This window comes from Harpia harpyja, chromosome 6, assembly GCF_026419915.1.
Source record: "Harpia harpyja isolate bHarHar1 chromosome 6, bHarHar1 primary haplotype, whole genome shotgun sequence".
Lineage (NCBI taxonomy): Eukaryota > Metazoa > Chordata > Aves > Accipitriformes > Accipitridae > Harpia > Harpia harpyja.
Window position 1 is genome coordinate 14859311 of NC_068945.1, and position 22373 is coordinate 14881683.

The 22373-nt window shown below is 40.9% G+C and overlaps 1 long non-coding RNA gene across 1 annotated transcript; it reads right to left on the minus strand.

Moving 5' to 3' along the window:
* Nucleotides 1-261: 261 nt before the first annotated feature.
* On the minus strand, nt 262-22103 carry LOC128143576 (uncharacterized). The gene is made up of 2 exons (XR_008235802.1): nt 21979-22103; nt 262-2007 (listed from the first exon to the last, which is right to left on the minus strand). It is a non-coding gene; the product is annotated as an uncharacterized LOC128143576 (long non-coding RNA).
* Nucleotides 22104-22373: the final 270 nt, after the last annotated feature.

Genomic DNA, 22373 nt, shown 5'->3' on the forward strand with positions numbered 1-22373 from the left:
AAGGAACTCGGCTGTCCTGAACCTCCTTCATGCATAGTCTTTTAGAAAGTACAGCTCCCGCTGCCAAACAGGACTCTCCCTCGCACTCCTGACCACACAACTACTTTCCTGACAGCCTTGGCATTTAATCTCATATTCTCAAAAAATTTCTAAAGGGGATGGGGAAAAATAAAGCCTTCTTTTAAAACATATGCCACAGCTTTCCTGTCTGATGCTCAACAAAAGCACATTCTCAGAACAAAAAGCCAAAGTCTTCTAACATTTCAGAGTGTAACGTCACTTATTTATTGGTATCCAATATTTATTTCATACAAAGACTGTAATAGCTGACCTCCACGTTATTCTGAAATCAGCACTTCTCTGTTCTCAACATTTCATTTTCAAAACTAGTGAGTGCTGCTGTTACTAGGAAGTCCAGCTGGCGCAGTGTCACCCTTCAGAAAACCTGTCACAGATCTGGTTCACTTTATGAATCTGTCCCCTTGTGTATCTGCAAGACCACAGCCAAAGACTTTTCTGGGGCAGATTTATTAGTCTGAGCACCATACTTCACAAAAAATGGCTGAGCTGCATTCAGAGCCACATCGGAAATCCACACTGTCTGGGATCTCTGCTAGCTTGGATATCTCTATACCAGCCTCCAGCTCACCAGGTAGATATGCCTGGGGTTAGTGAGTCCTCCCTCAGGTAGTAAGGCTGTGGGGCTGCAGATGTTCATCCACGGGGATAAAGCTGTGGGTCTATATTGGTGTCTATCATCTGCAACAAGTAAGCCAGACCGTGGAACTTTAATTACGTGGCACAAACACTCTCATTTAACGAGTAACAGTCTATTTGCTGACAAAACTGTGTTTGTGCAAAGCACTTCTGTGCGTAAGGCAAACACAATTTAGCTTCACTTCACTTGCTGTAACTCTGGATTTCAAAGAAGTTCTTTATTCAAACGGAAGACATTGAGGACAAAACTCTATTACATGAAGAATTCCTGCTGGGGAAATTCTCCAGATATAATGGATTTCTCTGAAGCATTTTGAAACATCAGGGAGATCCTGGAAAGGTTTTATAATTCTGTTTTGATTCCACTGGCTCCTATAAACAATACATTTCCTGTATACTTGACACTTGTCACTAAAGAATCCCCATTCTTCCTGAGTTTGCGTTACAATTAATCCTCTTTTAAGCAAATCACCACAGGCCAGATGTCCTCAGCAAAGCTTAAAAACATTAAAATGCATCCTACCCTTCCTTTCCCTTCTATGATCTGCATTCATTCTGACAAGACTGGGGATTTATGGTCAACAGAGATTTACATATCACAATTCACAGGATGCAGCAGAAGTAAAACTCAAAAGCAGAGGCTGAAGCAACAGCATGGCCCCATTTGCTTCTCCTTGGCCTATGGTGGTGTAACTAGGCTTTGCATCTCTTCGGTGAGCATGAGCACAACCATGGCCTTCCAAGGAAGAAGAGAGAGAGAAATGAACAGAGTTAAGACATTTCAGGAGCACAATTCCAAAAACACCCCTACAGTCTAATAGGAACATAACAACATACACCTGCAAATGATACAGCCAACATCAATCTGATGTCTTTGCTCTGAAATTAGGCAAGCAATATTTCAAGTCCCACTGAGAATCTCAAGACACAAATGTCATGACTGTGAAACAAACCAGAGAGCATAGAAAGAAGAGGATTAAATAATTCTGAGGCCCTCAAATATTTTAGGAGGTTTTTCATTCTTATTTTGCCCCACACGCTTACATTCCAAAACAAATACATGAAGTACATGTTTTTCACAATACATTGCAACAGATAGTTTAGGCACAGTAATTTGAAATAGCATAACACACAACCTCTATGTTCTATGAGCAATGATGTGTTCAAAAAAGACTTCAAGTTTCTGAAGGTGGAGAAATCCAGTATTACATGCAGATTAAAATATAGTGTTGGAAGTCTGCTTCATCTCCTCTTGCACAGCAGAGCCTCTTTTCCCATCCCCACCTGCATCTGAAAGAACAGAAAAAAATAAGTCCACTCCTAATTAGTATTTCTCAAACCCATAATGTATGTAAAAAAGAATTCATCCATTTCCTTCAAAAATATTTTTTCACGGCTGGGAGAGGCACAGCAAATAATCTTTTGAAAGGCCTATAGGAGAAGGACTCCTCCTGCTCAATTTTCAAAGTGTAAAAATAAGTTTTTGGAGGTTGGTTTTTTGATCACATTGTGAGCTGCATGTAACCTTTACATGCAGAAACCATTTGCAGTACCTGGCAGGAATAGCTTACCTGTCCTATGGTCATACTTATATAATCCTCAGTACCTCCCCGTACACATTATTTTATTATGAAGATAATTATTTTACATAGCAGCTTTGTAATACTTTTTAATTCACAATACAGCACTATGAGAGAGAATATAACCTAACAATAGCAATAATAACAATTTGCACATATGTTTTGCTGTTTCATCCATAAATTATAAAAGTCTTTAGGGTCATCTGCTAAGCAGGGGATAACAGTGAGTATCTGGGTGTGGATCAAATTCTATTGTCTTCTAATCTTTGTTATCTCACCATCAGCTCAAGAAGAAATGAAAGTCATTTTAAATGGAGATGAGAGGGCAGATAAAGGAAAGGAAGAATTATGTGGCATCCCGCCTATAAAGTATGTCATCTTCTGTGAGAAGCAAACCTGGCTGTCCCCAAAGCAGGGGGAGCTGGTGTAACCAGTGCAGCTTCCACCCTTTGCATTCTGGTTCTCTCTAATCCAGCAGGTCACAGGCACAACTGGCCCAGAAAGGGAGCCAGCAGTTGGACAAGTCAGCTCAGGATAGATGTAAGTAGTAGTCGGAAGCATGAGAACAACCCTCTTCCACCGCTCCTCAGACTACATAGCAGGTGCCTTATCACCCATAGAGCAGAACATGACAAATTTCTACTTTCATTTTTCCCAGAAGAGCAACTGCAAGATCTTTCTAGGGTTGTCTTCATAGTGCTTGCTGACAGAGATGGCATCAGCTACCTTTCCACCTCAACTTTTCTCACAGCAGCAGCTCTCCTGCTGCAGCTGACCACTCGTCATTCTGTACCCAGGCAACACACTCTGCAAGCTTTCCATCTGCTTCCTTTGTTCTTTCCAGAAGAAAAACCTGGTCAACAAAACACTTGCCAAGCAATACGGATTTTTATGTCAGATTCCAGACCTTCAGCTGAAAGAAGTCAGCATAGATCGAGTGAAATCCATATATTACATGTATTTATTAATTTCTCTGCACACCCCATGGAGGGAAGGTAGCCTCCTGAAAAGTAGCAGGATACTATACGTTGCACCTTCTACAGTGACCCTCTCAAGTGACCCCCAGCCAACTGTGGTGCACCTGCACAAATGGAACACAAGCTAATTCAATGCTGCCCATTTATTGGATTTGGAGTGTTTAAATGTATCATCATCCTCGTACTTTGTCTTCTTTGTAGGCATGAACACATACATAAAAGGTCTAATATATGTATATATATAGTGTTTGTGTATCAGTGGAGCATTTTATTTTGTTTTATAATTATTTTACTTCACTGTTCATTCTTGTATTTCATTCATAAGAATGAAGGTGCGGAAATAATGTATATACTACAGTCAGAATGTATGATTAGTGTATGAAACTATGAAGAAACTGAAATATTTAATTAAAAATCTTCATTTAAACACAATACCATTGAACAAACAGATATACCGGCAAAATTCACGCTTCGCTGAAATGTGGGTTCCCTTTGAGTATAATTTTTAACTATGGTCAGTGACAGCACTCAACCAGAGACCTGTCAGTAACTGGCAAATTCTCTTCTGGTGTAACTCACCTGAAGCCAAAATTCCCTGCAGGTATAACCCAGGGAAGTCAACGGAGCTGCTACGAATCCAACATGCCAAAAGAGAGTGGCATGTGGCTCCAAATACTCAGTTAAAACCACAAAGAGAAATTCAGCCGGGTCAGCGATACTGTTATCTGATCTAAGGAAGGAACTGAAGATTAATGATTCCCCTCTCTTAAATCGGTGAAACTGGTATTTTACAACGGGTAGAGTGTTTGAATTACCAGCGTCTCGGAACAGCATTACGCGTTGTGTCTGATGAATAGGATTACGCACCTGCGATGGATAATGCCCTGCCTGAAGGCTGGCCGCCCCCCGGCCGTACACGGCACACAGACCCCCCCACCCACCGCTCGGGCTTGTGCCCTGGCCCCTCGCCGGGCAGAGCTGCCGCGGGCCCTCCAGCTCCTCACCAAAGCGACCCGCAGGTGGCAATGTCGGATCGGGTTTTGAGGGTTTCGTTACACATCGTGGCCTGAGATGTCACACAGTTGTCTTCTCATTGCTCCTGTTTACTATTTCTTAGACCACTTCTTGTTTATTTTTATCTTACACCGGGCACCCACCGTAAGACACATTCCAGTGCCGAATTCCCTTCCGATTTGCTAAAACTTGTGCCTTTTCTATCTCATTTTCCCTCATTTATGGGCTTTCCTGAACGTGTTTTCTGCAGTGATAAAGTTTTTGGCGTATGGAAGAATTAGACTTCATTATATTCTCTGCTTGATGCTTCCTGTGGCCTATACTTGGCCGACCTTGGCAGGCTCAAAGGAGATGTAAATTACCGCTCCAGGTTCAATATGTTTAAGACTCCTTCAGGCCAAGGATTTATTCCAGAAGCCTCGATACTTTAAGTACTGCTACAAGGAAGAGATAGTATTCATAATTTCTCTTCCTTTTATTTCTCCATAGATGTGCAGCTGGTGAGTATTAAGTCCCCCTAGACCTCATTATCAACACATAACGTAGCGCTGATCTCTGTTGAACTGCATATGGGTTTAGCCTTCTATATCATCATGTCAATCAAAGGTACAGAAATTAAATTCCTAATGCAGCAACGCGGCTGTGGTGTCTGTGTGCACACCTGCTGATCCCCACCCAGGGAGTACAGAGCCTTTCGGCCCCACAGGCTGGGGCAGAGGAAGCACTAAGGTCAGCTTAGCTGGGGTACTCCTCCTGCTTCTCCCTCCAAACCATGCAAAAAATACAGTTAAGAGAGTAACTGGGAAGTACAAGGCAGCTGCCCTTCCATGGCTTGAGGCTCTGGTGTGGCAGGGACGGGCATAGGATGGTGTGTGTACGTGGCTCGAAGGGCTGGGAAGGTGGGCACAGGCACCTCAGCCATGCCCATGGCTGGGACTTGATCGCTAAAGGAGCATGCAAGAAGGTGGAAAGGCAGCGCTTCTTCCTCTAAAAGTCTCTAGGTGGGACAGCAGCAAGGGAAGATGAGAACGTTGTGCATTCCTGCAGAAATTTTGGCAATGTATTGTAATGAGGAGTATACAGCTGGGAGGTGGAAAGGAGCTTCTGCTCAGCTGTAACACCTCCACTGGAAGCCGCAAAGATCGCACACATCTCGGGACCCCAGTTCTCTCACTCGGCTAGATGAGAGAAGGAAATTTCCACCTTCTTCAGTGGAAGCACTGGAGAGAAACCAGCACTCACAGCTTGTCATTAACTACCACAGGGAACAAAAGATTATTTTAAAATCTCTTAAACCCTTCTAAAATTCTCTTAAACCTAGTATTACATGTGCAGCGAAGAGCATCAGCTTACAAATATTGCTCAGTTACCATGCATATGTTGTGGGACTGGTAAGAGGATACAGTGCATCTTTTGCATTTTAGTTACTTTGAATCTATTTCAAACTGTCTGAAAGATACTATTTCTTGATAGTCTCCCAGTGGCTTACCAGTGTACTCCTGTAAGGTCCATATCCAGTTCCAAACAGGGTGGGGGGAAAATCGCAGTTATATTTCCATCAAAGATTTCAAAGCTTTTGAGGAACAGAAGTTAAGCCCCAGAAAGTGCTAGCAGTTGGGAGGGGAATAACTAATCACTTCCATATTTAAGTATCAAATTTAAGAACCTACTTACAGTAGGATTCTTGTATTGTCAATGGAGAGAACTAGCATTTTTGGAGGAAATTCAGATGTTAAACTTACTACAGAGACTGTGTCAGAGCTGAACAATGACTATGTTTCTACCTCAGGCACCTGAGGCAGCAGGAATTCCCGCTTCCTCAATTCTTGATACCTTGTTTTCATAGAAAAGCAATCACATAGCGTGTATGATTTTTTTTTTTCTACATTAATTTGCATGAGCTTGGGAAAAAGCAGTACAGAAGCACTAATAACTAAACTAGTAACCACAGACTGTGCTTCTTCTGGATGCACTACAGATCACAGATCAGGAAAAAAAAATCATCATATAGCTGATTTCAGATATGGAAATTATAAACTGTGACTATTGCTATCCCATAGAAGAACATGCCAACATTTGAACTTCTGTTTCACACACACTGTTAGCAGCAGGACTGTGATCAGAAAAAAACCCAAACTTAACAGTAATCCCACCCTCAGAAATCCTCTGGAGACCTTGCTGGTGAGAAACTCCATCCTGAGGTCTGCCAGAAGCTCTAATCAGCTAATATATCAAAGCTCTAGTGTAGCCTGTCTACTCCCCCGATCTCAGCAAGAGATAAAAATAATTCTCATGGGTCAAACTACAAATCTAAGAATAAGCAAGAAAATATGCATTACTACACTCTGCAAGACTGTGAATGGATGATGGTGATGAAGACAATGCTTTGATGCTGCATCCAGTACATTCTTACATATATTTCAAACTCTGTGTTTCTTGAATTTAGCATCGGCACAGTAAGCCAGAGGTGAACGGAGGCATGTTGCTTACTTCCATGCTTCATGCTAGGCAGACATGTCACATATTTTACCTTTGTTGGGATTCAAACTGGGTAAATGGTCACTGTAAAAAAACAGTTAATTTATCATAGACTGAAATGGCAAACTAGATTTTTAGAGTCAGGAGACATTTCTTCCTCTTTCCATTACAAGCCTTTAAAAGGTCACACTGTACCAAGCCAAGGAGTCACTATCAGCGTCAGGCTTAAGGAGTGCATGTGACTGTTGCTGTACAGCTCCTTCTCACTGGTTTTACACAGCTTCTCAGATGTGGAGATGGATCATACCTCTAATTACACTTTCATCTTCATAAGTCCATCTGAGTTAACTTTCTGAAAATATCAGGTTACTCAGCTAACAGCAAAAAAAACCCAAAACAGGATTGCTTCCTGTGATAACACCTTTCTTTTTAGTGTCTTGTGCAGAATGAATAGTAATTTCAAACCTCAACACCCAAGAGGCAACCAGTTTTCCACTTACTGCAGAGTATATGATTAACCCCAGTTTGCCCGAAGCCATCAGAGTACTGGGAAGCAGCCACTTCTGGAGCATTTGTACCCACGTGCTTGCCTGAGAATCCTCTCCCATCCAGAGCAAGTAATAGGTAGAAGTCGTAGGATGGTCTATATGAATCCTTCAGTCCTCTTCAGCACTATAAAAACCCACAGATTTTCAGATAATTGCAGGTTCCCTTCTTTAGGAATGCTGCTAATGATATGGGTTAAATTTTTTTTTTTTTTTTAACCAGCTGCAGAATTTCCCTGGCAGGTGTTTTCATCAAGAAAACAGCATTATCCCGAGTTGGACTCTGGTACTTTTACACAGTAAACACAACTTTCCTAAACAGGTAGCCAGCCCTACAAGTTTCACTGGGGCTACTTTTAAAAAATATTACTGCTCAATTGAGCTAAAGCAACCCTGGAATATCCTGTGTGAGCAAGTGGGACTGCAGGAGGCTATAGGTCAATAACCTGGGATGTATTTTACACAACAGATCAAATAGCTGTATATTGTCCCTGAGGTGGGCAAGATTAAGTCAGATAAGAGCAACGGCTGTGGTCATGCAGAGCTTCAAGATTCTGTTCCAAGTCCAGGCTTTTTGGAAGCCAGTGATTAAACACTGGAAAAAATGTGAAATGTTTCCAATAATTAGAACCATTTATTCAGTGGGAAAGGGCATGAACTGCATTTTCTTAAGGAAAAGCAAATGTAGAAGGACTACTACCAGCTTGGTTGGACTCCAAAAGCACATCTTCCCTATTAAGGTTAGATGATTCCCATGTGGGGTAGTAGACAAAAGGACTCTTGTTGGTTGTTTGCTTTCTACGCTTATTTACCACATATAATGAAGTGTGGCATAAATGAAAATGAAGTGGTACACTACAGAAATTTTCTTAGTAGGTATTTGGGTGGTCAAAGTCTCGTGGGGGGCTTGCAGTAAAAGTTAATTCTGGGGCAACCTTTGCTTTGCATAATGAGCGCCTAAACAGCTGGAGGTCTATCTGAAATCTGGATGTAGCACTCCAGCAGCTTGAGGACCATCTGCAGTTACTTTCATTCATGTCTTCCTCTTAATCATCTTAATGATTAGCTAGTATATCATCTAGTGGAAATGCTAAAATACCATAAGCCATAGATTCTGAATTAGCAATTCCTGCATCACATCAGTAACTTATATTCAGTTTATAGCAGTGCTTTTAAAAACATCTTTTTAGAAAGATGTCCAGTTTAGATTAAGACATAATGAGGCAGTCTGTTTAAATAATTTGAAAATTATTTCAAATCTCTGTCCAAATACAAATGAAACTGAACATGAACACTTTTGGAGCACCGAGGAATTTAGTCACCTTCTTTACACCCTGTTTCTCTTTCTCTACATGTGCTTATAAGTGGAGACAGCTCAGATTAAATCTAGATTTAAACCCTATGTCTGGATCTGAATATCCTGTCTCAAATGGTACAAACCACAGTCCCAGATCCAAACGTCCAAGAAAAAAAAATATTGGATCCTAATGCAAATCCTGGGAAGCTTGAGGAGTCCTAAACCAGCTCGTGAGCCAGCAAGTGTGAGCTGAACTCTGACCCACATATGAGCTCTGGATTCCTGGGTTATTTGCACAAATCACTACTTATAAAGTAAATTTTTATCACATTTGGTTTGGAAAGAAGCATGCAGAACCCAAAATGCAGCAGTCCCAGAGAGAGCACCAGGCATAACTGGCCCTGCAGGACACAAAACCTCTCAAAGCCCAGCTATGGGAGGAGGCAGCATAGTCACTCTCCCACCCCAAAAGCCAGCCCCTGCCTGCCCCGGGGCTGGGAGAGCCAGCAGATCGGGTCCCTTGGCTGAAACACAGCCTGCCCTTAGAGGGGGGGTGGGGACCACAGGCAGACCCGGCCACCCCCCTGCAAATCCAGCTTCCCCCCAAATCAGTGTCCTCGGTGTCACCTCCTGAGGCAGGCTGGCTGGCTTCAGGATGGCTCCAAGGGCTCTGGGCTGTTCTCCCACCTGGCTTAGCATTGAACGGTCTTACCTAACCTACATTCAGTGCCAAGCAGTTTTCCACAACCTATTTCCATCTCCGCAGACGTTGCCACAGGCATACTTGCCTTATGAAAAGAATTCACCATTCAGACACCGCCTTTTTCCTCCACAGCCAAAATACCTCTCTCTTGTCTACCTGAAAAGGTAACTAACCATGGAACAATCATCATTTTAAAGGGTTCAATAAAGATTTCAGCTCAAGGAACAGCAATCTGCAAGGAAACGGGTATGATATAGCTTGCATCCGTATGCTGATGAAAAATAATTAAGAATATATTACATATACCATTTATATACATGTACCATTAAACTGACTGTGCATCTTCAAAACCATGCAAACAGAAGAGTTGTATATACCACTCAAATAACTAGACAAACAGCAGAGGTATTTATTTGAGAAGAAAGCCAAGCAATAACCTCTATCCAGAGAGCAAACATGGAGGCATTCTCATATGCTTCAATTCCGGTTCTAACTTCTGACGTGACAAATTTGGATGGAAAGTTTGAGGCCAAAAAAGGAATTTTGCCACAAGAAAAATTTTCAGTTCTCAAAAACATTGTGTTGTTTCAGAACTGTGGTGGGTTGACCCTGGCTGGACACCAGGTGCCCACCCAAGCCACTCTGTCACTCCCTCTCCTCAGCTGGACAGAGGAGAGAAAATATAACAAAAGGCTCGTGGGTCAAGATAAGGACAGGGAGAGATCACTCAACCAATTACTGTCACGGGCAAAACAGACTCAACTTGGGGAAAATTAACTTAATTTGTTGCCAATCAAACCAGAGTAGGGTAATGAGAAATAAAACCAAATCTTAAAACACCTTTTCTCCACCCCTCCCTTCTTCCCGGGCACAGCTTCACTCCCGGATTCTCTACCTAGCCCCCACAGCAGCACAGGGGGACGGGGAATGGGGGTTGGGATCAGTTCATCACATGTTGTTTCGGCCACTCCTTCCTCCTCAAGGGCAGAACTCCTCACACTCTTCCCCTGCTCCAGCGTGGGTCCCTTCCACGGTGTGCAGTCCTTCAGGAGCACACTGCTCCAGCGTGGGTCCCCTGTGGGGTCACAAGTCCTGCCAGAAAACCTGCTCCAGCATGGGCTCCTCTCTCCACAGGTCCGCAGGTCCTGCCAGGATCTTGCTCCAGCGTGGGCTTCCCACAGGGTCACAGCCTCCTTTGGGCACCCACCTGCTCCGGCGTGGGGTCCTCCATGGGCTGCAGGTGGATATCTGCTCCACCATGGACCTCCCTGGGCTGCAGGGGGACAGCCTGCCTCACCATGGTCTTCCCCACGTGCTGCAGGGGAATCTCTGCTCCGGCGCCTGGAGCACCTCCTCCCCCTCCTTCACTGACCTGGGGTCTGCAGGGTTGTTTCTCTTACATGTTCTCACTCCTCTCTCCGGCTGCAGTTTCTGTGCCACAGCAACTTTTTTTCCCCCTTCTTAAATTTGTTATCCCAGAGGTGCTACCACCGTCACTGATGGGCTCAGCCTTGGCCAGCGGTGGGTCCGTCTTGGAGCCGGCTGGCATTGGCTCTGTTGGACACAGGGGAAGCTTCTAGCAGCTTCTCACAGAAGCTACCCCTGCAACGCCCCTGCTACCAAAACCTTGCCATGCAAACCCAATACAAAAAACTATTTAGAAATTATTTTAATTGGAAAGAAAAAGTTGAAAATGTTTAAATAATAGCAAAGCTATTTTCCTTCTGTAGGTTTTGCTACAACTTCCCTACAAATCCTCACTCGACTTCAGCAACCCATTGATATATACACAGCCAGCACCTTCCATTTCTCTTGCAAGTTCAACTCATTACCAGTCCTTATCACTTGACCAAGATAATTTCTTTGAGAGTTCAGTCCTGCAAATTACTGATATTCTGTCCCCAGTCTACAAAGCACTTGGGCAGACATTTGGCTTTAGTGAAGCTACCATGGCTTTAGTGAAACTGCTGATGGAGTTAGAGTTAAGACTTGAGCACTGTTTTGGACCAGGGCCAGAGCAGGTTTTTCTTTGCAGGATTAAGTCCTAAATCTCCCTCCAGAAGTGATTCAGTTCCAGTTCTTTACTGATTGTTTTGTTCTCTAAATTTCTTCATTTGCTTTTATCTTTTGGATGAAAATCAAGGCCTAAGGCCTGATTCACTCATATATTGTTGCTTTTTTACATGAGCATAACAACTTCAATGAAGTGTCTTAAATCAAATCTGGGAAAATTATTATCTGGGTGAATGGATGTGTTTATGCACTGCTAGTTTCAGACAGCTGGTCACTAGGAAAAAAAGTCTTTCCCATTGTAGATCCTGCTGTACAGTTGCATAAAACTATACCAAAGTATAATTTTTCTCCTCTGTGATGAGAGAAGGAAAAAAAGCACAGGTACTTTGGCAACAAGATAAGCACAGGCTCTTCCTGACAACAACCATAAACCAAGAGGGCTTAAACAAAAAAGAGGGCAAAGGAATTCAAATCCATTAACATATTCCAATAAGCTTTAGAGGCCTGCATGATTATGGGAGATGATAATCTTTTAGATGCAACAAGTCTTTCAAAAACATAAATTCACAATATTTCTGGCAAAAATCACTGGGGTAGAAATCTGTGGTACGCTAGGGAATAAATTCTCATTCAAGTGTGAGGTGTTGGAAAATTGTTTTTCCTTTACTCTAGTTGAATTCAAAACATATCGAAGTCAGCCCTTCACATTGCTCTAGAATTCAACTCCCACGCAATTTTACTGTTTTCTCAGTTTAAAATTATTTGACAAAGTTTTCTGAGTAATATCTTATAATTTCCACAGGCTACTATACTTGACACCATCTTATTCCACATTGATGGGCAAAATCTGCTCTTTCCCTGACTCCTCGAAAGGATGCAGAATAAGAGAGGCAATCTTTTGACTTCCATGGAGTCTCTCTCCATAGCTCTGACAATAGCTCAGTCTGAACTTTGTCATGTGAGTGAATTTGCAGCTCACAGCAATTTTTGCAGTTAAATAGAGCAGTAGAAAGTAATCACATCTCATTGCAAAGCTGGTCAAAGCTCGTCTCAGAAAGGCTGTGTAACAGAAAAACTACATAAGAAGCAAAGCAAATCCCTTCAGAGTCAATCATGATTTAGGGAAAGTCCATCATCTGGCAAAACCTCCATTCTTTATTTATCAGCTGAAATACATCTTGCCTAATCCAGTAAACAACAAGCCCAGCTCAAGTTAGGTTTAAGACAAATGGTCCTAAAAAGATTGTTCCCATTTTCATCTCAATAGCAGTGCTAGAATTTTAAATATTTGGTATTTTTACTATAAACACAAATTGCTTCTAATGTAGTAAATAATGCATTAACACTGCCTTGCTTTAATATGTTGGGCACTTAGTTGCTCTTTTTCAAAGTATTATTACTTGACTATCCTACAAAAAACAGGTGGTTGCTGTGCAAGTGTATCTAGGCACATATTTCTTGGAGGAAAGAATGCTTCTGGCTAAAGTCAATGTAATTAAGGACTTTCACACATGATCCCTCAGACAAAATCTGCTTTGGTGGAAGTTAATGCTAGGATGCATGTTAATTCTTTACTGTCAATATTAATATAATCTTGTTCATATTGTTCCTTCAGGGTGTGTTTTAACAAAAACGTGCAGTGACGCAACCTTCAGCAAGGAAAGGAGGCTGAGCTGGCCACATAATAGGTGTATCTTAAGAGTTAGTGAAATATGTCTCATTGCAGATCAGTGGTATCCTGAATATTTCGATTGGTTCCACTGTCAGCACATGTCCCTGACTTTTGGAACAAGGAGGCTACAGCCTGAATGCAGAGAAGCTGCGTATTAGCTACATTTATACTCATTTGCCGAGATATTAGAAGATACACTTCGTGTTGCTGCCAGATGGCTCCCAGCTGCCTTTTGGTGGAACCGAGGCAGGCTGCGACTGCTGGTGCGTGCCGGGGGCTCGCCTTGACTTGCGTCAAAATACATCTGGACATGCACTCAGCCTGGAAGCTATTCCCAGGTTCTGGAGTCTGGGTGTAGCCTAATTTAAGCAGAAAGTAAAGAATGGATCCAAAAATTTATTTAGAAGTCTGAATTTCTATTCATGTTCTTTTAAGAACTGTAATTAAATATCTAATTGTCTTCATGTCCCTTCCTACAGGAAGATGTTACAGAACATTGCTGTGTCACCTTTACCAGGTGCAACTCCTACAAAGCAAGCTGCTGCCCTTCATAGCAGCCACAGTTCCCAAATTGATTTAAATCATCTCTCTGTTTAGAAGGTATTGTATTATTACAGTCTTTTCTGTACAGATTCAGATCAAATATGTTTTGCGTGCTGTTTAAATACATTATATACACCCCCCCCCCACCACCACCACAAAAAGAACTCACACAATATGAAATGCCAGACTTAATCTATCCAAAAGCCTTCCTAATTCACCTTCACTGGGTGTATACTCAGTGATACATTTCTTAATTATATGATGTAAACCATTATTTTCCCCTTGGAACCCAGCCTTTCCTGCCAAGCCTTGCCCTGAAGTACTTTGCCGTTGTTGCAGATAATCCACCTAACCAGCACATTCCTCCCAACAACATGTTCCCGAAGCCATTAAGACTAATTAATGCTGTAGTCCCTGCGAAAGTGAGCTCTAACTGAAGGGCACCACTAAGGAGCAGTGCAGCTGCAAAATACTTACATGAAGGTCAAAATTCAGCCCTCTGTCTTCAAAGCCAGCCTGCCTGCATGGTCACACACCTTCCCTTTCCCAGCTGGGCTGAGCTGGTACAGCGGGACCCTCTCCCTTATTTCTGTCCCTTTTACGAGCTGCACAGGAGGTAGTGGGGGCCGGTGACAACCACTTTCCCCAGCTCGTTTGTTTGCACAAGACTTGTAGCTTGTGCAGGGAAAAATCTCCACACAGCAAGAACTCCTAGGCCCACGCCAGAATCCCATAGTGAGAAAAATACCATGTACCCATGTTTCCACTTACCAATATGAAGTAAAGTTAGAAATCCGATGAGCTATGAAGCCGTAGAACTAAAAGCACTACTAGCTTTTGACACTTGCCTTCAGAGAGCCAGTTTCCAGTACATTTTTCCAGTACATTTCATCCAAACCTGGTTATAGAAGGAAAATAGTTTTATGCTGTTTCACTTAAGGTAGAAATGAGCATTAGATACAATGAAGGGACATTGCCCATGTCCTACTGCTAGACTGCTGTAGCATGCGCCCACCCACTGTTGGCCCCTTGGAACACAGAACTCATCCAACAATATTCCATATACAGCCCTTGGCCAAGCCTTAACCTTCCAGAAACTTAAAAAATTTCCTTAAAAAGTTGAGATTTTTCATAGAGGAAAAAATGGAGTTGATTAATTTTTGTGACTGAAGTTGATTTTACTTAGTAAAAGTTAAAACAGGAAATACTGGAGAGGTAATTTATATCACTGAATAACATTGCTTTCCATTTTTTTTCCATTTTGCCATGATGTACTTTTAGAGAAAGATTATATTATGAATTTATCAGCAATTTTTCTTTAATCTCAATAAATGTATTATTTCAAGCTTCAACATGCATCAAATCTATTTTTGCAATAGTATTAAAAATACTTCAAAAATATGCACTTATATTCAGTCACTGAAAGAGTCTCCCCATTATTACTTTGTTCTTGAAGAATTTCAAAACTGCAACAGGCAATCCTTTATGTAATGTATGAAAGTATATTGTTCAAATATTTAGAAAACATCGGACTTTTCACATTTTCAAACCCTTCAACACTGCCATCCAGGTCTTCAGAATAACCAAGGGGACAATGAATTAGTCCTTTCTCAACAATGGAGAAATGGACGACTTTGGACACATTTGAGTATTTACCTATTTTGAAGGATCAGTGACTAAAAAGAAAAACACGTCCTTTCAAAATACCTAGTAATTGTTCTTCCAGCTGAAAGAAAAACTAGTATATTGTTAGAGAAACAAGGAGCTTTAAGTCCAATGTGACTAGACCAAACTTTTTAGCTGTGGATGAATCTTGGACAGCAAAGCTTTTATTTGATAACTGGATTGTGTAATTTCTGTGAATTGAGAATACTCCATCCCAGTCTGCTTCTATCACAAATATACTACTGGTTTTGGTCATTTATATTTCTTAAAGAGAAAAAAATAAGGGGAAAAGAAAAGACTTTTATCCTAAGAAGCTATCTGCAATTATTTTTATTATTTACTTCATTTATAGGCTCTTGAGCATCCTACAGTCTATCATTAGCAATTGGTGGAAATTTTTCCTATGCATAAACAAAGTAAGTCTTATGGCAACTAGTGCTATCTTTAGAAATGTATGAAAAATATTTTTTCTACTCATGCCAGAAAGTGTGACCTCTTTTTTATGGTACAATCATCATGATTATTGAATATTATTACCATTTCAGTCAACTCATGTAGGCATGCAACTTTATCAACAAAAAATACATAAATGCATTGAAATACTTAAAATTCAACCTCAGACCACAGAATCCTAGAATACTTCAGGTTGGATGCCACCTCAGCAGGTCAGTCAGCTCAGCCTCCTGCTAAAAGCAGGCTCAGCACTGAACGCAGACCTGGTTGCCCACGGCTTTCTTCAGCCGGGTTTTAAAAGTTCACAAGGACAGAGTCCACAACCTCTCTGGGTAGCCCTTTTCAAGGTCTAGTTGTCCTCAGGGTGATGATTTTTTCCTCCTTTATGTCAAGCTGGAAGCCTACTGCAGGTCTCCCATCCAAGTACTGACTTCAGGGGTCTAACCCTGCTGAGCTTTGAGGTCAGACAAGCTCCAGTGTGTTCAGGGGCATGTGACCATGCGCCACGATGTGGAATAACTCATAAAATTGGTCGTCATCCTTGCACAGGGCTGTGCTGATCTCTATACTCCTCCAAGTTTAGTATATGCATGCTAAAATGAGCTACAAACAAAGCAGTCACCTTATCTGTTCTGCACCACCCAGCCATGGGCTAACAGACCCCAGATATTGTGCCTTATTTAGCTCATGACAAATACAGCGGATGAAAATTACAATTACGTTCTAAAATATTGAGTGTATAGGTTAATACTACCATACAATAGAGTAGGTCATCTAGAAATAAAAACATCCTTTCTGCATTTCAGTGATTGTTACAGTCATTACAGAAAAACCTTAGAGGGAGACGTAGGACTTTGGTTTTAAAGGTGGTGCTTAAATGCAAATGTTGTTGTCTGAGACCAAGTGCACCAAACAGAAAGGCTTTTAGTAAATACCATTCAAACTCAGTCACTGAAACCCTACTGTAAACAAGTATTTCCAACACTTTTTTCAGATATTCCCAATTCATTGCACTGGATTGACACAGCTTTTCAGTGTTCAAGTATTAAACCAGGCAGACATAGGAGCTGAAGGTTCTCCACCCCATTTCTTTTTGGAAACACTCAGTCACTGCTATTGTCCTAAATAACACAGGGAAAGCATTTCTTGTTATGATTTGGCTACAGAGCTCCAATGCTGTTCTGCTAGTCTCAGCAGTTTGAAACCCAACACCAACAGATTACAAAGAAGCCATTAATGTCTGGTCTTTTTTTTGTTTTTGTCCTATGTATTAAATGAAAATATCCAAAGAGCTTTGGTACAGCCCCTATCTAGAAATTTCTTTCCTGTGCCAGGAGCTGGCTGGCTATCACATTTCAAAGCCTTACACTGCACACAGTATGCAATGATCCTTTTCCAATCAATTTGGGGTTCGTATGTAACAGCCATTTGTGGTTTATGTAGCCCTTAATAAGTATTTCTAGAAGTCTGCATCCCTACATGCCATCTCCTTACCTGGCACACGAGTGGAAAGACACCTGGGGGAGTTATAAGTCTTAACAGGCAAAGGGATTAGTTCCAAGAAATAAATTTGACATAAGGAAGCTAAACATCTTTGCTCCCTTTGTAAGCAGTGATCAGGAGATGCTGCTGTTAAGAGTTATATGAACCAGAAGTCAAGCTCTGCAGGTGTCCTGAATTACCTGGAGGACTCCGTCATTTTTTGCACTGACAACAGGGCAGCACTCAAAAAGGTGAGTCTCTTTTCCTAAAATAAAATCCCTCCAAAATCATGAGCCCACATCCCCAGTTTTGGTTTAGGTTTACAGGGTAGAACTATTGCAATGCTTCTTTCTTCTTTTTATTTTGAGGTATACATTTTGTTAAAGTACAGAGTTTTTTCAGGCTGAATTATACATGGAAAGCAAGATTTAAAGAACAGACACACTGCTAGTGTTAGTTTTTCTCTGCAAATTTTTGATCACTTAATACAACCTTCCAATTAGTCATGTGAAAAATGAACAAAATCAGGAACACTCTTAAAAATATAGGATGAGTGTTCAACACTTGGCACAAATCAAAGAAAGGAGGGATAAATTTGCACCCCATTAGGGAAATTTCCATGCATAAACACTGTTATCTTAAGAGCTCAGTGTATTTCTTCCATAGTGTTAGTCTAACAGCTTTTTGATAGTTCAGAGCTGCACCTACACCAGGTTTCTTTAATTACCATTCAGAAGCAGCTCACAACCAATTAGTTTCTTTAAATTTCTTGGTACCATCAGTAACCAGTAACTCAGTTGGTGTTTTAACATGGTAGAAGGGCTGTAAAGAGTAGGTAGATTGCTTTCTCTCTTGGAAGCCAAACATTTTTACATTGGATTATTTTCAGAGGTTATTTTTAGTTTGGCTGGATAGTTAGCAGAGTTTTAGTGCTTACGAGATTAATATAAATCAGGGAAGAAGGTGGCTTAATGATGCAGATGGCACAGGGCCATGGAATGCACACACTGCCTGCCTTAAAAAAGACATAAAAAGGCATTCCTCTCACCATGGCATCCCCAGAAAACCTAAAAGGGAAAATATCTTTGTTTTGTTTGAAATTCAGCCTAGGAATTCAAATTTATAAATACAGACTGCTAGTTTGTGCCTTTTAAGAGGTGCTACCCTGAAACCCACGTTAAATAGCTGTGTGCATCTGGACATGGTTGTTTTACTGAAAGGCTTGTGGTTGCCAGGGCAGTAATAGTGGGGTTTAGCACTGAGGACAACAGTGGACCTCCTTAAAACAAAAGCTGTCTCCCCCATTCAGGCTCAAGAAAGAAGCAATCAGGTCCTTTATGTAGCTGCTGGTGATGATGGTGTCTGCCTCAGATCTTATAATAAAGCCAGGCAGATCGTAGTTCACAATTACAGTGGTTAGGTTATCTTTTTTTTCATTTTTTTTTATTGTAAAAGCTGGAGGTAGACAAAACCGGGACTTAAGAGAGACAAAGAGATAAAGTTTTTTGGGTGAAAAGCTCTCAGGAATGACAATTATGAAGCTTTCCAGAACGCTTCTGTTGTGGCTGGAAAACAAACCATTGTCCATAGACCAAAACTGTGTACAAGTTGTACCATAAATACATGTCATTTTTATAGGTTTCTCATCTTCTGTAAAAACAAGAATGAAAGCCACAAACCTGCCTGGTAAGGCACATACGTAGAATATGAATGCCAAATTTTGAACTCCTAGAGAAAAGTCCTGTGCCTCCAGCTGCGAGGCAGTCACTTCTTGGGAAATACACTTTATAGGAATGCACTGTGAGAACCAAACCTTCAAGAGTTCAGCTGGAAATAGGACTTGTTTGACCAATAGTAAATGGCTCTGTCTGAGCTACTCAACTAAAATCACCTTACAGTTAATGGCAAAAAAAAGGGTGCACTAGACTCAATGCATCTCACCAAAATAGGTCACTGACTATAAGAGGAGATAGGATGCCTGTGACCAGTCTCCAGCTAGGTGAGAAGGGTTGCTGGAAGTAGATTGTATCAGCAGTGAGTTGTTAGGTTGTATTGAAACACTGGAGCCTCCAAGATGCCTTCAGAGAGAGAGAAGATAAACTGCCTGTTAGAGGTAACTCCATGGATTGCAGAAAGTTACATCAATAGCTTAGACTAGATGTGTATTAAATGGCTAAAGATAGATGAAATAAGCTGCCCACCCCTAGCTGTTTTTAAAAGGATACCATTACTAGTAATGCCCAGAATGGAGACACTAGCTACAGACCCTGTCCAAAGCTAGGGATACTTTTTCCTATAATTCCTTTCCAATAATTGATTTGCTGCGTATGATCATGTTACATTCAGGCTGGACTCTCAGCCTGTTGTCTGACTGAATCAGGAAAGGGAACAATATAGAGTAACCTGTAACTTTAAATACAATGGAAAACTTGTTCCAATATATGATTAACAGGAAATGCAAAGCATCACAGACACATCCATATCGTATGCAAGATGGATGATATGGGCTATGTCAGTTTGGCTGCTCACTTGGAAATATCTGATATGGAACAGGTATTTACAAAATACTGGATCATGGTTCTCTGAACATCAAACTGGTATGAGATATGTCAGATTAAGCATCCACTAATTAAATCACTCAAAAGATGAATACTGATTCAATTAACAGTGATTTTAGACAAGAGGTGGTGTTTTCAAAAGCAATGGACAACTCTGGGTGCCTGATTTTCAGAAGATGTGCTTACCAATTCTTCATGAATATCATGACGTCTTAAAGAATTCCCAAACAGACATCAAACAATTTGAAACACAACTATCTTCTAACATTTTTTTACCAAAACTCTTAGGTAAGCAAATGATGAACTCTTATGTTAGTACTAATATTTACAAACGTTTATGCTATTTTCATCGGAGTTACGTTACTGAAAAGAGATACACTGCCATTCTCTGCTTTGTGCATGACACTTTCAAATATGTTGACGTCTGCTTGCTCTGTTGCAAGGACAGCAATGAGCTGTTGTTTTGGTGTTTCAGTCTGGACACAGAACACAACAGAAAAGTCTTAATCTTTCTTTGCTGCAAGGACTTCAGATTACCTTTGTCCTTAAACAGATGTAAACAGGAATCATCTTGACTGTGGAAAAAGTACTGGTCCTTGTGTTTAAGAATCCACAGTTTAGAACAAATTTAACCAACACCGGCCAAAACATCGTAAAATTCTTATAGCTAAGCTATTTCACTTGACATATTCTTTCCCAGTGCCCATTTGCTGTGCACCTGTACACATGAAATGGCTGAATGACTATCTTATGTGACGTTAGAGAAAACATGCTATTTCATTCCCGAGGAAGAAAACTCAAGTAACAAATGAAAAAAACAATGTACCATTGCGTAGGATGTTCTTTAATCATGCAAGGATATTGCAGCTATGTTCATTGCTCTAAATTATGAGTTTCCTGTATGGGGTTTTTTTCTGGATAAAGCCAAAACAAAAAGAAATTAAAGTAATTTTAAGTATTAGCTGTAAGTATTTTGAAATGAAACATTTATTTTTCTAATCCTTTGTCTGACTGGAGCCCAAAACATTTAATGGATTTTTAAAAGACATTATTATTATGATGATACCATACTAATTAAGGGTATAGTACAGGCATTAGTGGATAGTGTTCCTTAAGGAGTACTCTTAATTGTATTCCTGCTATCCCACTATCAGTCGATACTGAAAATATGAGCAGCTTAAATAAACTAGCTACTGCTTGGTTAGTTAATCTCCATAATAATGTTACACTGCTTTCCATGGGATTGGTGTTTATATGAAGATGGGAAGGCTAGGTGAAAAACTAGAGACTTAATCTTAGGTATTTCTTTCTGCTGTTTTAATTGCTGCTGTTTTATTGAATCCTTCAAACTTTGCCCTCAGTTGAACAGGGAGTCCATGGGAATTTAACATGTGCTTAAAAGATTTCTCAAATTATGGCATTACTAGTTTTTCAAAATAAGTCCTTTCAGAGTTTCTCCACCTCATAGGATAATATGCTGAGAAATTTGGGGTTGTAACATCTGTTTGTTAACATTGCCTTCTGTTTCGTTGGAGGGTATTTCTGACTGCTTCTCTCATTCTGTCCTGACAAACTTTTATGTTGGTTTATTAATCACTCATTTACAAATGGTGCCTAAAGGTCTTTGTTGCTGACTGAAACTTTTAGTGCACACACACAGTCTCAGGAACTAGTTCACAGAGACTTTGATAAGTAATATGATAACAGTAATTAGTATATAAAAGCTAGACTGAATAGCAATAATGATTTCCAGACGAGGATGGATTATCCACTAGCACCATCACCTCATGTCCTACAGTCACAGAGCAGCACAGGAATGCTCAGTGTCTGTTACCAGCTCCAACTAGCTTCTATAATGCTGAAGGAGATAATTTCCTTCACCAGCTGTGCCCTGAACAGAGGAGTCTGAGGCTGCTTGAATTCCTCCATCGCCTTATACATAAAGAATTCAGGGACAGTTCAAAAAAAGTATTTAGATGACACTAACACATCATAGGAGTCAAGTATCTAAATAGTTGGTGGGTTTTTTTCCTCCAGACCTTGTGCATGAATATTGTGGAGAAAAGTGGCAATATAAATCCCAGGGTATCACTCTCCAAAACAGCACCAAAGAGAAGGAATACACAGGTGCACTTCAAGGCAAAATACATAGTTCAAGCACACGCTGGAGGACAGAAGAAATCATTCAGCCCCCAACAGCCCTGGGTACGTGAATCAGATCTGAGTTCACAAGACTCATGGACAGCAGGTCATCCAGTCCTTGACTGAAAAATGTACTTACTACTTTTCATTCAAGATGTTTACAAGATGCACCACCATCCCATTGACGTGAATTGTGCAGAGGCCATTCCAGTTGTGGAGCATTTGGATGCACAAAGGTTGGTTCCCTACCACGACACGCTCATAGTCCTGGAAGACAACTGATGATGTGGATAGATGGGGAAGGACAAAGATTGTAAAAATATTAGTTTGCATGATAGGCAGTGGTCATAACATATTTGTAGACAAACATTTGTCAAGTTGATTTTAGGGATTATGGCAAGGAGGAATTTGAAGGGCTAGATTTGAAGGAGGATGATGGATTATCTGTATATGATCTCCCAAGCACAGCAGACAGGACAGAGGAAAGCACAAAAGCACATTTCTGGAGAATTTATAAATGTTAATGGATTTTGT